This window comes from Chanodichthys erythropterus, chromosome 2 (genome assembly GCF_024489055.1).
Source record: "Chanodichthys erythropterus isolate Z2021 chromosome 2, ASM2448905v1, whole genome shotgun sequence".
NCBI lineage: Eukaryota > Metazoa > Chordata > Actinopteri > Cypriniformes > Xenocyprididae > Chanodichthys > Chanodichthys erythropterus.
In genome coordinates this window covers 26518681-26534644 of record NC_090222.1, presented here as the reverse complement: position 1 = coordinate 26534644, position 15964 = coordinate 26518681, and the positions used below count along the sequence as shown (strand labels likewise).

At 35.9% G+C, this 15964-nt stretch overlaps 1 protein-coding gene across 1 annotated transcript in view; it reads right to left on the bottom strand.

Annotated features, from left to right (window-relative positions):
* ldlrad4b (low density lipoprotein receptor class A domain containing 4b) overlaps positions 1–15964 on the bottom strand; it is a 61970-nt gene that overhangs the window by 42634 nt on the left and 3372 nt on the right. The window lies entirely within an intron of this gene.

Sequence of the window (15964 nt, the reverse complement as noted above, 5' to 3'; positions counted from 1 at the left end):
ACTAAATAAGTTATTTTCTTTTTTTAGCGCACCAAAAATATTCTTGTCGCTTTATAATATTAATATTGAACCAATGTACTCACATGAACTGATTTGAATATGTTTTTAGTACCTTTATGGATCCTGAGAGAGGAAATGTCATTGCTCCCTATGAAAGCCTCACTGAGCCATTGGATTTCAACTAAAATACGTGTGTAAAACAGCACAAGGGTAAGTAATAAATGACAGAATTTTCATTTTTGGGTGAACTACCCTTTAAAACTAACAACAGAGGTATTCAACTGCTGTTTATTTTCAGATATGATAATTACACTCAAATAAAAACTAAAATGTTTGTATGCAACTCGGTTGCACATAAGGTTGTCTCATAAACACTTGTCTTATTCAAGCATACATATATAATTAACAGTAAATTAGCTCCTCTCTAGTGTTTTTTACAGCTAGCTAAAAAAAAACTGAACATCGGATAACTTGCCTGAGGTAAATGCAAAGTTAACTGACATATTGTTCACAAGCTGTTTTATTGATGTTTTATTAAGCAATTACATGAGACATGATTCATTTTGGTAAGTTGTACTGTATCTTTCAACATACCTTCTGATGTTCATGCATGTTTTTCGAGATATAACGTATTAAAGTGGAAGAAAAGACTTGCGTTCATATTGCCGCTTGAACTGAGGTGCTATAGCAATCTGTCACGCCACATTTAAGAGCATCAAAACGCCATTTACTGTTTGAATTTCATGATAAATATGGATAGAATTTGAAAGCTGAGACTGTTTCTTATCAGAAGTAACAAAGCACAAAGCTCTTTGTGATTACTGGATGGGAGGTGTGCAACAAATAATGTTTAGTGTAGGGAAAAAACAGTGGACCTGGCAACCCTGGCTTGACTATGAGTGATTTGTAGCTTTTTAACTGTTAAAGCATTATTGTTGTTGCATTAACTAGCCCTAAATTCAACGCAAGAGAGATTTTCTTAACACAGTGTGAGCTGCAGTCTGACAAGAAATAATTGGCCTAGATCATCGCCTATTTTTAAACAATCGACCGATACATCAGTGGATCCCTAGTTTCCTATGTGGTTTACTACTGTAATAAGTACTGTGTGGAATATTTAAGCATTGACAGCGAATCAATCAAATTCATTAGGTTGATTTGATTCAATTCAAATGAAAAATTCAATTCGATACACAATTTCATTTAATTCTATTAAGAAGTATTTTGAAATGCATTTATAGGATTCGTTCAATAATACCCCTGAATTTTTTTTCGGCAAACAAATCATGTTGTCAACTAAACTAAAAACGGTGATATTGTCTGATTGATTGTCTGTTATCATTGAGACAACAATGGCAAATGTATCAGTGGTTGAATATATTAATTCAACATTAATTTGCTCATATAAGGACATTTAATTTAACATGCACTACCATTTAAAAGTTTGGGGTCGGGAAGATTTTTTAATATTTTTGAAAAAAAAAAAATAATTCTCTTATACTCACAAAATCTGATCAAAATACAATAAAAAGTGAACAGTAATATGGTGGAATATTAGGTCAGTTTAAAATTTTCAGCATCATTACTCCAGTCTTCAGTGTCACATGATCTTTCAGAGATCATTCTAATATGCTAATTTGGTATTCAAGAAACATTTATTATTATCAATCTTATGAAAATTGTTGTGCTGCTTAACCCTAACCCTAACAATATCAATATCAAAGCACCATCTGGTACTAGCCCTTTTAAAAACAATACCCATGGTATTGTTTTTAAAACTATCGGTTACCACCAGAGTTATACAATCATCTGGCAGAAAAGGTTTGAGACAGACAAAAATACAGACAGACGCAACATGGGTGCTTCATTAAACAAAAATTAGAAACAGCAGGGGGTCAACACATCAACATTTTATGATCCTACTGCCGATCTTTACCAGCAACAAAACATCAAGTTCCTGTGAAGAGATGCACATTAACGTCTTCAATCCCCAGCAGGAGCGTCAGCCGTTAATGACTGTTACATAACACACTAGAACACTTTACTGGACATAGTTATCACAAGCCACAGCTAATGTTTCTGTGGCTTAATATCATTGATTTAATTTCTCAAAAAAAAAAAAAAAAAAAAAAACCCACAACTCCATTTTCATTTGGAGAAGGCTAGAAGACCAGGCAGAACATGTCCTCAGACAACCTTTAAAGCTCTCCCACATCCCAGCGGACGCCGCGCTGAGCCCAGACTGCCGACTACACATCGGCTGTGTTACTTAGAAACACGGCAAGCCCTCACCTCGTCTGACCCCTGCCGCAAGCCGCACAGTGAGAGCACGGATCCATCACACAATAAATAATATTCCACACACGTGAAACAAGAGAACACTGTCCAAGTCAAACAAAGACCGAGACACACACACAGTCAACCGAGGTCGTTTCAGGACACTACTACAGCCATCACAGATAACACAGACGAACATCTGCCAGATGTTTAGATTTACTTTTCTTCATTGTTATCTCTTTGTTCCTCCATGTGTCCTTTTCCTAAGTGGTTCTCCTTTCAGAGTGGGAGTGAAAAAGACTCTACAAACCATGTATCTAAGGCTTAGTTCAGACCAGGAATGTAAAAAACAAATTTCTTTTTATATCAAATTATTTTTCATTATCAATAATCAACAAGTCATAAAATATTTTGACATATATTGACCGATGTTAAAATTCTATTCCATGACACACACACACACACACTATATATATATATATATATATATATATATATATATATATATATATATATATATATAGTCAAAATATTTTATATATATTTTATGCATTTATATGCATTAGTTTTGATGTTTTAGCCTAATATAACATTATATTATATTATAATATATATATATATATATATATATATATATATATATATATATATATATATATATATATATATATATATATATATATATATATTCCTTATTCCTTTATTCTATAATTTGGTCTAAAGCAAATCAATAAACCGCAGTTATTAGGATATCAATATATAATACTATATTGTCTAAATAAAACAAAATCTGTCTAAAAAACTAAAAATCTGTCATTTAAATGATACGTGTGAATTCAGAAATCACAATATTATAATGTACAGCATTAAAACGGCGATTTATTTTGAGATAAGTTTATATTTAAAATAATGTGTTTTTAAAAGATTAACTTTAAAACTTATAAATGGCAAAAGTAATCTAAATGTAAGAGGCTCACTGGTGTTGAGTAGGGATGTAACGATTCACTCAACTCACTATTCGATATGATTCACGATACTGGTTTCACGATTCGATTTTCTCACGATTTTTTTTAACAAAATGAGATTTAAATGAGAAAGTGTCTTTTTATTATTTCTCAGACAAAATGCTGTATATTTCTTTGTGAAATTGAAATATCTTTATAACAACTAAATTGAAATTTTAAAACAAATCCTAAATCAAATAAATAAATAAATAATACAAATAAAAGAAATCTCTTCATATGAGTACATGAACAAGACGTTTATTTGCTCTATTACAGGCTGAACTATCTGTAGCCATTTAAAATTAGAGGCAACCACTGCATTTTAATCACAATCCCAACAAAGATGCTGTTTGAGCAGTTTTTAATTTAAATGAGATTGTATAATTTTTAACATCTGAAGCAAAAACAGAATGTTCAGACTTTAGCTTTGTGAAATTATGCTACATAAAACTTCATAAGAGCAGAAGGGCTGCATGAGAACGCAAATTCACTGTCTGACTGCAGGTGGCGCTTATGGAACAGCGGCAATACAGCGCTTCCATGGTTACCGCTCTAAACAAACAGTGCTGTGCGCTAAAACTATTTTAAAAGCCATTGTATGGAAGTAAGATGAAAAGAAAATACCATCTAAACCTTTCTGAACACAGTCAGTTCTCCTCAGCTATACATTCATATAACCCCCCGCCCCCAAATGTATCGCGATTCATTTAGCATCTCAACCGACTTGAATCGTCACATATTTTAATCGATTTTTAATAACCGATTCCAGATGCATCGTTACATCCCTAGTGTTAGAGATCTCAAAGTAACCTTGCAAGCATGTGGGAAAAAACGTGTAATTGGTTACTGCAAAAAAACAATGTTTTCCCTTACAGACAATTTTTTACATAAGCTGTTGACCCAAAAAAGAGCTCATGTGATAACAAAATATGCCTGGAATTTTGAGCGCTTCCTTTGGTGAAGACATTCTTTACATTTCTAAAATTCAAGTTCTGAAGAATGGAGTATCAATGTTTTGTGGCCCCTTGTGACAGAAAAGCTTCAATTTTGGTTTGGATCAAAGTCTGATCCCCATCAGTTAGAACCACAAAGTTAAATTCCCTGAATATTTGAAACACTAAAACATACAGACAAAATTTAATTGTATATGTTGAATAGACTAATTATCTTGTCAGTTTCGTCCACAATTTTAATATCAGTGCAAAAAATAAAATATAATCATATAAAATAACTAACAATGTCAGACAAAGAATCACAAACAGAGCCCTCCACATGTGTAGACTCTTTGTTCTAATACACACAGTTTGATGCATAGTCTGAACAATAGCCATGCTGAAAACCAGTAAAATGACTGCAATAAATGGCTGCTAAAATATTCCCTGTATCTGTCGGTCTGCGTAATGTGATCGCAGTGGGGGGTCTGTCTCTTTCTCACTCTCGGTGCCTGGTTAAATCATGATGAAGCTCTTAGGAACAACTATTCGCTGAACTGATTCATCCAGTCAGACTCAAACATAACAGCCCATGTCATTAACCATTAGTAAAAATGACTAATAGCTGCTACCTTGCCTGTCAGTCTGTAGCAAAATAAACCCTTACATGGTGATCAAGACACTGGTACAGAAGAGTGGGTTCTTGTATCATCCTAAAGGGGTTTGCTTTGCAATAATGACCAGTTGACTGTATATTATCTTCATTATACTGCTATTATAATACTATTCATTACACTGCTATTTACCCATAAATACACTGTAAAATGATTTTTCACACTGGTAAATAAAAGATTATTGGGTTATTATTTACCACAAAATACTATTTCAAAATATTTTTTCAGTATACATGGACAAGGAAACATTTTATTCTCTTCCATGCAGATTGTCTTTACACCTTCTGCTAAGTAAAATTCTGTTACAACGAATGTTTCAGGCAAAGTGAAAGGCCACCCTATTTCATGTCTAGCAGTAATCAGACAGATTAACCCTTTTGCTGCACGGGTCCTAAGTTGACCTGACAACCAGGATCTGCAGGTTAACAAATGATGACTCAGCTGTCTGGGTTAGTCAGTTTATAGATGCGTATGTGTATGTGAACCAGTCATGTTTAAGTTTTAGTTCAGAGCAACTGAGACTCAATGTGGTTGACAGGAGACAGAACAAAGCACATCAGAAAGAACTAGAGCAGGGGTCCTCAACCTTTTTTTGTCAACAACCCATTTTAGGTTGCAAAATCACTACCCCTTGTGAGAGACAGAAACAGAATTTAAAGATTTCACAGGTAATTACATTATTAAGCATAACAACACACTTTACTACTCAGTCAATTTCATTGTTATTGATTCTGTAATAAGAATTGTAACAAATAATTTGGTTCTGATGCAAAACAGATAATTTTCAGTATTTTTAAAAGGCAGCATAAATTCAGTCCAACTATAGCCTACATTAAATAACAAAACTTAAAAAAAGAATGTTTGAACACATTTGATTCATTTATATTTATAAAGTCCTACAAAACACTATGGCTGCGTCCGAAATTACATACTCTCTTGAGTAGGACAGAACTTGTTTTGAAAAAGTAATTACTTAGCGACAGCTAAAAAAAGTATGTCCTAGGCCTAGGCTATATACTTAGTATGAATAAGAGCTGGGCGGTATATCGAGTTTGTACAATATATCGATATATATATTTTTATTTACGATAAGGAATGAGGCAATACTGTTTATACAATAGTTTGATAGTTTGATAAGAGCGCATCTGAAAAATAGTGGTGGACATGGAGTGCTGCTGTGGGGAAAATGGATAATACAATTTGTCCTAAACATGAGACATTCTTAATATTAAGTGATTTAAAAATAACTCGTAAGATTAATATATAGTTAACACTTAGCCTATACTGCAGATGCTCTGAATCTGACAGATTCATGTGCTGACAGATAGGTTACTTGCACTGTTTAAAGGTGCTAAAGAGGATGTTTTGTTTTATACATTTTTGCAATATTACTTGAAACTGTCTTTACTAACTGATAAAAGACTATTTATTATGTGCACTAAAAGGAATAATATCAATATACATCATCTGTGCATGAGGTAGGGCCTTAAAAACATCAGCCAATAGTTTGTGTGATCATCGCATAAATGATTGGCCCTCTGGCTTGTCAATCAATGCCATTACGTTCCTTGTCAGAGACGTGCGCGCTCCAGTAACTTTCCACACTCCACAGGCGCCGCATGCAATGTTTTTGTCAGGAGACAGGAGTAACAACTGCAGATTATGAGTTACCTGCGGTGAGTCCGACATAATGAATCCACTAACACGACACAGCGAATGCCGGTGGTAAACAAACACTCGTTTTACAATACTCGTGCACGAGTTTTGGGAGGTGTTCCCTCGAAATGAGCTGTGAAAGAGGGGGGTTGTTCTTACGCATGCGCTCATTTCAAAAACTCTGTAACAGTCTTTGGTTTCTCAGTCGTCGAAAACCTCTATATAACACCTTTAATGCGTTTGTGATGTGGTGTTTTCCTGATTCATTGCAATTTCACTTTTTTAACTTTAGTTAGTGTGTGCAATGTTGCTGTTAGAGCATAAACAACATCTGCAAAGTTACAACGCTCAAAGTTCAATGCAAAGCAAGATATATTCTTTTAAAGAATTCTCTGTTTAAGGACTACAACAAACAGCTGGTAGGGGCTACAACAAGCTTTTTCCCGGGTTGGTGACATTACTAACCATAAAATATACATAAAACCTGCCCAAGAGAACACGCAACAAAGGGATGAGGCCATGTTATTGCAATACAGTACGTAACACAAATGCAATGTCATAAAAGCAAGATGCCAACATGGAAAGTTATAACTGTAATTAAACTAAACTATACCTGTTCTTCATGCAGCATATATTCTCTAGCTCTGTAGGCATCTTACCACAGTTCCCACACAAAGCGACTTAGAATACAATAGAATGATAATCAATGACTTTAAGATATCCCACATCATCTACATAAATTATGCAACTAACCATTCAGAAACGTCCTGTTGCATTCTACATGTTGTCACTTCTTCTTGAGTCTCTCCATCATTGTCAGACTCCGGTTTGAACATAAAAGGCTGAACAGTTTCTGACATTTTCAGTGAGTCTTTGTGAGGTAATCTATCTGCACTGCTAACATGAGCTCTTGAAACCCTGTCCCCTGCTTAGGAGCAGCAGCTCATTTGCATTTAAAGGGACACACACAAAAACAAAGTGTTTTTGCTCACCCTCAAAAAGTGACAAATTTAACATGCTATAAAAAAACATTTCTGTGGGGTATTTTGAGCTAAAACTTCACATACACTCTCTGGGGACATCAGAGACTTATTTTACATCTTGTAAAAATGGCATTATAACACCCGTTTAAAGGTCCCGTTCTTCGTGATCCCATGTTTCAAACTTTAGTTAGTGTGTAATGTTGTTGTTAGAGTATAAATAAAATCTGTAAAATTTTAAAGCTCAAAGTTCAATGCCAAGCAAGATATTTTATTTAACAGAAGTCGCCTACATCGAACGGCCAGTTTGGACTACATCCCTCTACTTCCTTCTTTAATGACGTCACTAAAACAGTTTTTTGACTAACCTCCGCCCACAGGAATACACAAGAGTTGCGTCTGAGGAGTGTGTTTGTCGCCATGTCGTAGAAACGCTGTTATTTTCATCCCGCAGTCCAATCACCGGGTCTGATTCCGGCTCAAATTGATAGGGTAAAATTAAAGACATGTTTACGATAACACTGAGCGCGTGCATCTCCACGTTATGGTGAGAGGCGTGACTTTTCCGGGCAAGATGCGCTAAACTGCTGTCGAATCACAACACAGGAACCGCTGGCACAATCAGAACTCGTTACGTATTTCTGAAGGAGGGACTTCATAGAACAAGGAAGTCATCAGCCCGTTTTTATAACAGTGGAAACAGCGGTATACAGATAAGTAAATTATGTGAAAAATACTGTGTTTTTTTACACGCGAAACATGAACACATGTTATATTGCACACTATAAACACAATCAAAGCTTCAAAAAAACACGAAAAACGGGACCTTTAAAGGTGCCCTAGAATCAAAAATTGAATTTTCCTCGGCATAGTTGAATAACAAGAGTTCAGTACATGGAAATGACATACAGTGAGTCTCAAACACCATTGTTTCCTCCTTCTTGTGTGAGTCTCATTTGTTTAAAAGTAGGGGTGTGACGGTTAGTATATAACCGCCAAAACCGTGTCATTAAAATATTTTTTACAAACATTTTTTATCAAAAATTATATTCATTGTTTAAATCGGATCATAAGATGCGCAATATATCGGGAGACATGGTTTTTATCACTTAATGAAGTTTTGTAAATCGTCAGACATATTTACCACTTCATTAAATTTTGCTTTGTAGAGAACCTTTCTTAAAAACAAATTTTGTTTTGTAGAAATTTTATCTTAGTTTTATTAAATGTTTCATCAACCAATTGCATGTATTTTAATAAATAAAAAGCAAGTATAGCAGACAATGATAACCGTGACATGGAAGCGCCAGCGCGCCGCGTTCACTTGCACTGCACTGTGAACTAGAGCGTATCTCATCGTAAATGAAACTCAGCGTAGGCCTATGCCTCATACATTAGCATTAAATATCTTTGCTGCATCCTTTCTAGAACAGACAAGGGCTTTTTTTTGCGGCTCGCATCAGCAAAGCTTTGCATCGTCCATAGACCGCAAAACAATCAGCGGATGGCGGGCGGGTGCGGCTTTGAAATTTGCTCAAAAAACGTTGGCGCGGATGATGAGTTTTGTGATGTGGTTGCGGATGAAATAATACCCCATCTGCGTATCTCTATCGATAACAACATTTAACACTACACAAATATTAATTAAATGTTTTTTAATTTAGGCGATTAATTTCCCATAGTGACATAGGACTGAGGTGCCGGATCCAATAAAAAATGTTCCGGATCCAACGTCGGAGGTCGGCTCAAATTAAAACTTTGTGAAGAAAGGTAAAAGTGGTGCTTCGGAGGCTGCTGCTGCTGGAGATGATTCGGGAGAGGTCTGTGCACCACCACCTCCCAAGAAGAGAAATCTTGGAGATCTCCTTAATAAACGGAGGTCTGAAATCTCTGCCCCTTTAGAGCGCGCGCTGACACGGAGTTAACCCGCTATCTCCAAGAACAACCAATTGACTCTACGGCAGATCCACTAGCATGGTGGCGAGACAATGAAACACGCTATCCGCTCTTAGCAAAATTGGCACGTAAATACATGTGTATTTGTGCTACAAGCACAGCATCAGAGCGAGTTTTTAGCACTGCGGGGAACATAGCTACCCCTGTCAGATCGTCACTAAAACAGAGTAAAGTGAACATGTTGGTGTTCCTGTCACGGAACTTGTAAGTCGAAAAAGATTAGGAAATTAAAATGTCATTGCACTTTTTTTTTGTTTCCTTTATCTAGTTAGTTTAATTAAGGTATTATTTGTAATTTAGGCCTAGGCTACTCATTCATTTTTATGCTCTTATAGAATTTAAGTAGCCTACTCTTTTAAAAGGTTTTGTTTACTGTGTGTGATTTATTTAAAACAAAGCACGTTCATTGCAAAGTTGTTGTTTTTTTTGTTAAGGATTTGTTCAGTGTGTGATTCATTTAATGGAAAGCACATTCACTGCTAGTTGTCTTGCTGTTAATTTTAAATAAACGTAGAGCAAGTAGCTAATCAGTGTCTGCTCCTTTATTCAAACTAATACACCCCCCCCCACCCCCCACCCCGTTATGTTATAAACCGTCACATTTGACTCACGTCATAACCGTCATCACCAATTCTGAAACCGGCACACCCCTGTTTAAAAGACCTCCGAAGAACAGGTGAATCTCAACATAACACCGACTGTTACATAACAGTTGGGATCATTAATATGTATGACCCCAATATTTGCATATGCCAGCCCATGTTCAAGGCATTAGACAAGGGCAGCCAGTACTAACGTCTGGATCTGTGCACAGCTGAATCATCAGACTAGGTAAGCAAGCAAGAACAATAGTGAAAAATGGCAGATGGAGCAATAATAACTGACATGATCCATGATATCATGATATTTTTAGTGATATTTGTAAATTGTCTTTCTAAATGTTTCGTTAGCATGTTGCTAATGTACTGTTAAATGTGGTTAAAGTTACCATTGTTTCTTACTGTATTCACAGAGACAAGAGTCGTTGCAATTTTAATTTTTAAACACTTGCAGTCTGTATAATGCACAAACACAACTTCATTCTTTATAAATCTCTCCAACAGTGTGTAATGTTAGCTTTAGCCATGAAGCACAGCCTCAAACTCATTCAGAATCAAATGTAAACATCCAAATAAATACTATATTCACATGATCCGATGCATGCATGCAGTATGCAGTAATGCATATGTAAAGATCCATTTGAGGGTTATATTAGCTGTGTGAACTTTGTAAATGCACTGTATTATAGTCAAGAGCTCGGGGGGCAGGGAGCGCGAGATTTAAAGGGGCTGCAGCCTGAATCGGTGCATAGTTAATGATGCCCCAAAATAGGCAGTTAAAAATGTAATAAAAAAAATCTATGGGGTATTTTGAGCTGAAACTTCACAGACACATTCAGGGGACACCTTAGACTTATATTACATATTGTAAAAACTGGTTCTAGGGCACCTTTAAATAAATACTTTTTTTTTTTTTTTTTTTTTTGAGCATAAAAAGTATTCTCATCACTTCATAACATTAAGGTTGAACCACTGTAGTCACATGGACTATTCTAGGGCACCTTTAAATAAATACTTTTTTTTTTTTTTTTGAGCATAAAAAGTATTCTCATCACTTCATAACATTAAGGTTGAACCACTGTAGTCACATGGACTATTTTAACAATGTCTTTACTACCTTTCTGGGCCCTGATGACGTTGCTGCCTATGTGTGGTTCAGAAACTTCTCGGACTTTATCAAAAAAAAAAAAAAAAAAAAAAAAAGATGGGTTTGGAACGACATGAGGGTAACAGAAATTTCATTTTCTGGGTGAACTAACCCTTTAAGTGTAACAGATAGTTATATACTATATGTATTTTCACAATGCAATTCATTAAAAAAGGAACTTCTTCGTAAGAGTCATTTGTTTAGGGATTGGTAATTGCACTTTGTAGGCTTTTGGTTCATTAACAAGAATCAACTCAAAAGAGTCATTCATTTGGGAATCAGGTCTAGTGTATGTCTGTACATTTTTCCCCCCAAAATAAATACACACAATAAGTAAGTTACTGAACCACATTGTATGGCAAACACGCAGACACTGGCCTCTGTAAAGACACTAGATAGAACAGCATGAATTTATGAAAACATGCCTGTCTGCACAGTTTCAGAGGACGGATGTTGTTTTAGCTGTCTATCATTTTCAATACTGCAGTACCTGCATTCCTCTTTCTTCTGACAGTCTCTTTTACTCTATTGTCATCACTATATGTTTCTGGGTCTTGTTTGACCTCATCAGTAACCTGAGTGATAGCCCAATCCAACCTCTTATGTATTTCGGCCCACTTTTAAGTGAACAGTTTATTTAGCTTAACAATCCTGCATTGCCAACAAGGCAAAATGTGGGCTGTATTAAAGTCTGTTTTATGCAATATGCTAGAGATTTTGGTTGCCTTAGCAACAGCGAATGAGATGACTTCCTTTCTGCACCCAAAAAGAAAAGTGATTACCCTTTAATATAATACACTAAAGTGATCTGAAAACATTAATGGCTTTATTGATCAGGTAAGACCTTACATTGACAACTGCATAATTTGTATTTAATGCACAGAGATGAGACTCTACATGAAGATAAGGCAAATAAAATCAATTAAATTTGGAGCCATGTGGGTGGAAAAGACAAAATCAATCCGCTCTCCTGCATTGTTCAGAAAGCACAGGAACACACACACACAAGCAAAACTGAAACGCAGACCACAAACAAACACAAGCCTTTGAAGCGAACATCTAATCGGTTTCAGAATCTCCTCTCAGCCAATCAATCGACAGCCCTCTGCGACTCCGCCCACAGTGTCTAGACAGCCAGACCTTTGCTGCTCTACTGCATTCTGCAGCGATGCACACCGCAGAGGTCAGGGAGGTCAAGTCTAGTTTGAGCTCAAACCAGACACTTGTTCTCAATACCATCCATTCCAACACTGAGTAAATCAGTTGATAGGCTTCTTATTAAGTGTGTAATGCTGTGATTAATGCAACACAACTACTTTTATGTTTTGATGCCATTGATTTGTAACGTGCTATGTACATTTAAGACAAAACAAAACCACACAATATTTTAGATTCAATTACTTATTAAATGTGAGGGGCTGCAAGGGCATTCTTATACAGTTATGGTGTGTGGATAGTTGCTAGGTGGCTTCTAGGGTATTCTGGGCGCTTGCTAGAAATACGGATGTGCACCAAACTTCTATATTCTGTAAAACAGGTTGCAACTCTTCTGGTTCTGTGCTTTGTTAAATATAGAGCTGTTTTACTCAATATGCCTTCAAAAGAGCTACCAAAGATGAGGATAACTGATGTCCATTGCAGAATGATATCTAAAAGTTTTTTTTGGATATTAAAAAAACACCAACAATAAAAATAACTAGTAGCTAGGTTAACTGATTACCTTAAAAGCCCATATATTGCCATCAATTCATTCTTATAACACTTTCTCAGACAAGAGAATGCAACAAGACCTGTTTTCCTGTTCGTTCATGTGACGTTTGGCATAAAACAATACCAATTTTTTTATTATTATTATTTTGTTTTAAATCATTTGATACAAATCTTAATTGTTATGTATCATTTTTTCCACAAACACACAACCATTAAAAAATTTGAGGTCAGTAAGATGTTTTTTTTTAGTATATTTTAATATTAATAATGAAATTAATATTTGTATTCCGCAAGGATGCATTAAATTGCAACAGTAAAGACATTGTTACAAAAGATTTCTATTTCAAATAAATGCTGTTCTTTTGAACTTTCTATTAATCAAAGAATCCTGAAAAAATAAGCATTATGGTTTGCAGAAAAAATATTAAGCATCACAACTGTTTTCAACATTGATAATAATAATAATAATAATACATGTTTCTTGAGTCCCAGATCAGCATATTAAGGAGCCGCTTACACTACACTGTTTTCAACTAAAAATGGAAAACACGTTTTTTTATTTGGTTTATGTATTTTGGCCATTCATTTACATGACTTACACATTTTGGTGGCCTGAAAAACGCAAGCTTTGGAAATTGGATTTTAAAGTGCAAGCTTTTGAAAATGATACCGATATCATCTCCATGTAAACAACAAAAATGCAAATTTGTGAAAACGCTGACGTCGTGTGTAATATGCATATTACCTGTTCAGTCTATAGGCGCATAGTGTTTCTTTACAAAGCAGCATCACAAACTACTGGCCTGGCAGCATAACACTGTGTTTTTGGTTGTTTTTGCGGATCCGTGTGAATGGGGATCGTTTTGTAAGCGGAAAAATCAAAGGCTAAAAACTTTTCCTTTTTTAGTACATTGTTGTCGTGTAAACATACCCTAAAATGATTGTGACATGTGACAGACACTGAAGAGTTGAGCTGCTGAAAATTCAGATTTGAATAAATTACATTTTAAAATATATTAAAATAGAAAACATTTATCTTAAATTGTAATAATATTTCACAATGTCTTTATTTTTGTTCAAATATAAACATTAGAAAAATCTAACTGTCCCCTAACTTTTGAGTGGTAGTGTATTATAGTCAAATTGATTGATTGTTTGATTGATTGACACTGAGGTTGATCTTAGCCATATCCTCAAAAAGACACTAACAGCAGCTCTGCCCGACTTGTTTGGTTGAAATGATGGGTCACCTTCTTCCAAATCTGTGTAGGGTGCTTTAGACAACTAAAGATGCTGTAAATAATTAGAGGCCTAAAAGTTTGTGTTTGCTATGTCCTCTAGAAAAGCTGATGTCAAAGTCAAGCTGCAGCACAAGAGAGAGAGAGATAGAGAGCTTGGTGCAGAGTGCTGCAGTGTCCTGTATCAGAACAGAGATCAGCTTTGAAGCATTAGAGAGAGACAAGAGACAGGACTCGAACCCCCACTACAGCATCAATGGATTTATATTCTAACTCAAATCTCAATCTCCATTAAAGGGTAAATATAGGCACATACAAGACAAAGCATTGAATAATAACACCGATGCAAATGATTGATCATAAATCGCAATTGCTTGACTGATTTTCTTTTCAAAAAACATTTCCAACTGATCAAACTACAGTGACAACTAAATGTGCCAAAAGGGGCCTCATTTTGCGGAAAACAGTTATGTTGTCGTTTTTGATGGAAACTGGAGTTCTGACAGATGGTGATTTGTAACACTACAGACCAGAAATAATTTCTTTCCAATAAAGAGACTCGCACAGAAGTTCTGACGGGAATTCTTCACATCAGATTTGAACTTCTGAGGCATTAAAAAAAGGATAATTATGAAAGTATCACCAATTATTTTGTGATGTTTTTAAAGCTTTTACTTGTCTTGAAAAAAGCGGCTGCTAACAAGTGGCTAAATGCGACTACAGAGGTTGTTGGGGACATTGAACTTCTGAACAGGAAAACATCTACTAGTCCACTTTCACAGCCTCACTGTGTTTATAATCACGCACTTGCAAACTATTCTAACTCAAACTTTCAGGGAAATGTTTAGAAATTCCTAGTGATAGTGGTGTTGAAGTCATTTGCTCGTGTTGTATTTCATTTATAGTCTAAATTTACTTCTGTTGATTGTATTTAGGCTTCAAAATTCATCAAATTTGTTAATTTGTGATGACTATCATGATATAAAACGTGTGAGAATCATCAACTTTTGTTTGCTACAGAGCTTTTTTTTTTTTTTACAATGATCCAAAAGCCAATGGAAAAATCCTACTTTTGTCAAAGGAACCAGAGTGATGGCAACTTCCGGGTTGGCCTACAAAAATATGTCATCACTGCAGCACTCTATAAGCACACCATGGCCAATAAATTCATTGCGACGGCCACTAGGGGGCAAACTGCAGATATTGTCTGCAGCGATAAAAGCCAAAAAAAGTCCAAACATAAAGTAAAAAAAAGACAAGTTTAGCTCTGCAGCGACACAAGCTGTGCGGTAGTTAGTGTCTTTATCTCTGCTCCGCCAGGACTGCAGTTCCCCTCATGCCCCGGCATGCCTCCATCTGTCTCCCACCACAGGAGGCCAAGCAGGGACCCCAGCCCTATCGGACCATCTCTGCCATATGCCTCTGTTCTGGGATCATCCATAGGGATCGGTCTCGGGACTGCGAGAGACCGTCCATCCGAATCCAAAAAAAGTGCGAAAACATCAGCTTGACAATCACAGAGGATATGCTACTAAAACGTAGACGTGTACTGCAACGATTTATGCAAAATAACAAGGGTGTATTTTATAACGATGGAAACTAAGCAGCGAACACCAAGGTGCCGTGACCTTTTCCGTGGATGGATCCATAAGTGTCCAACTGTGATCGCTGCCTGAGAGCCGCTCTTTTTGGCTGCGTGGTCTCCTCTCCAGTCTAAGTATGTTCTGAGGGGGTGCAAGTAATTTTAAGATCCTCCTGGGTGTCCCTTCTTACACTGATCTGAGTCCAGTT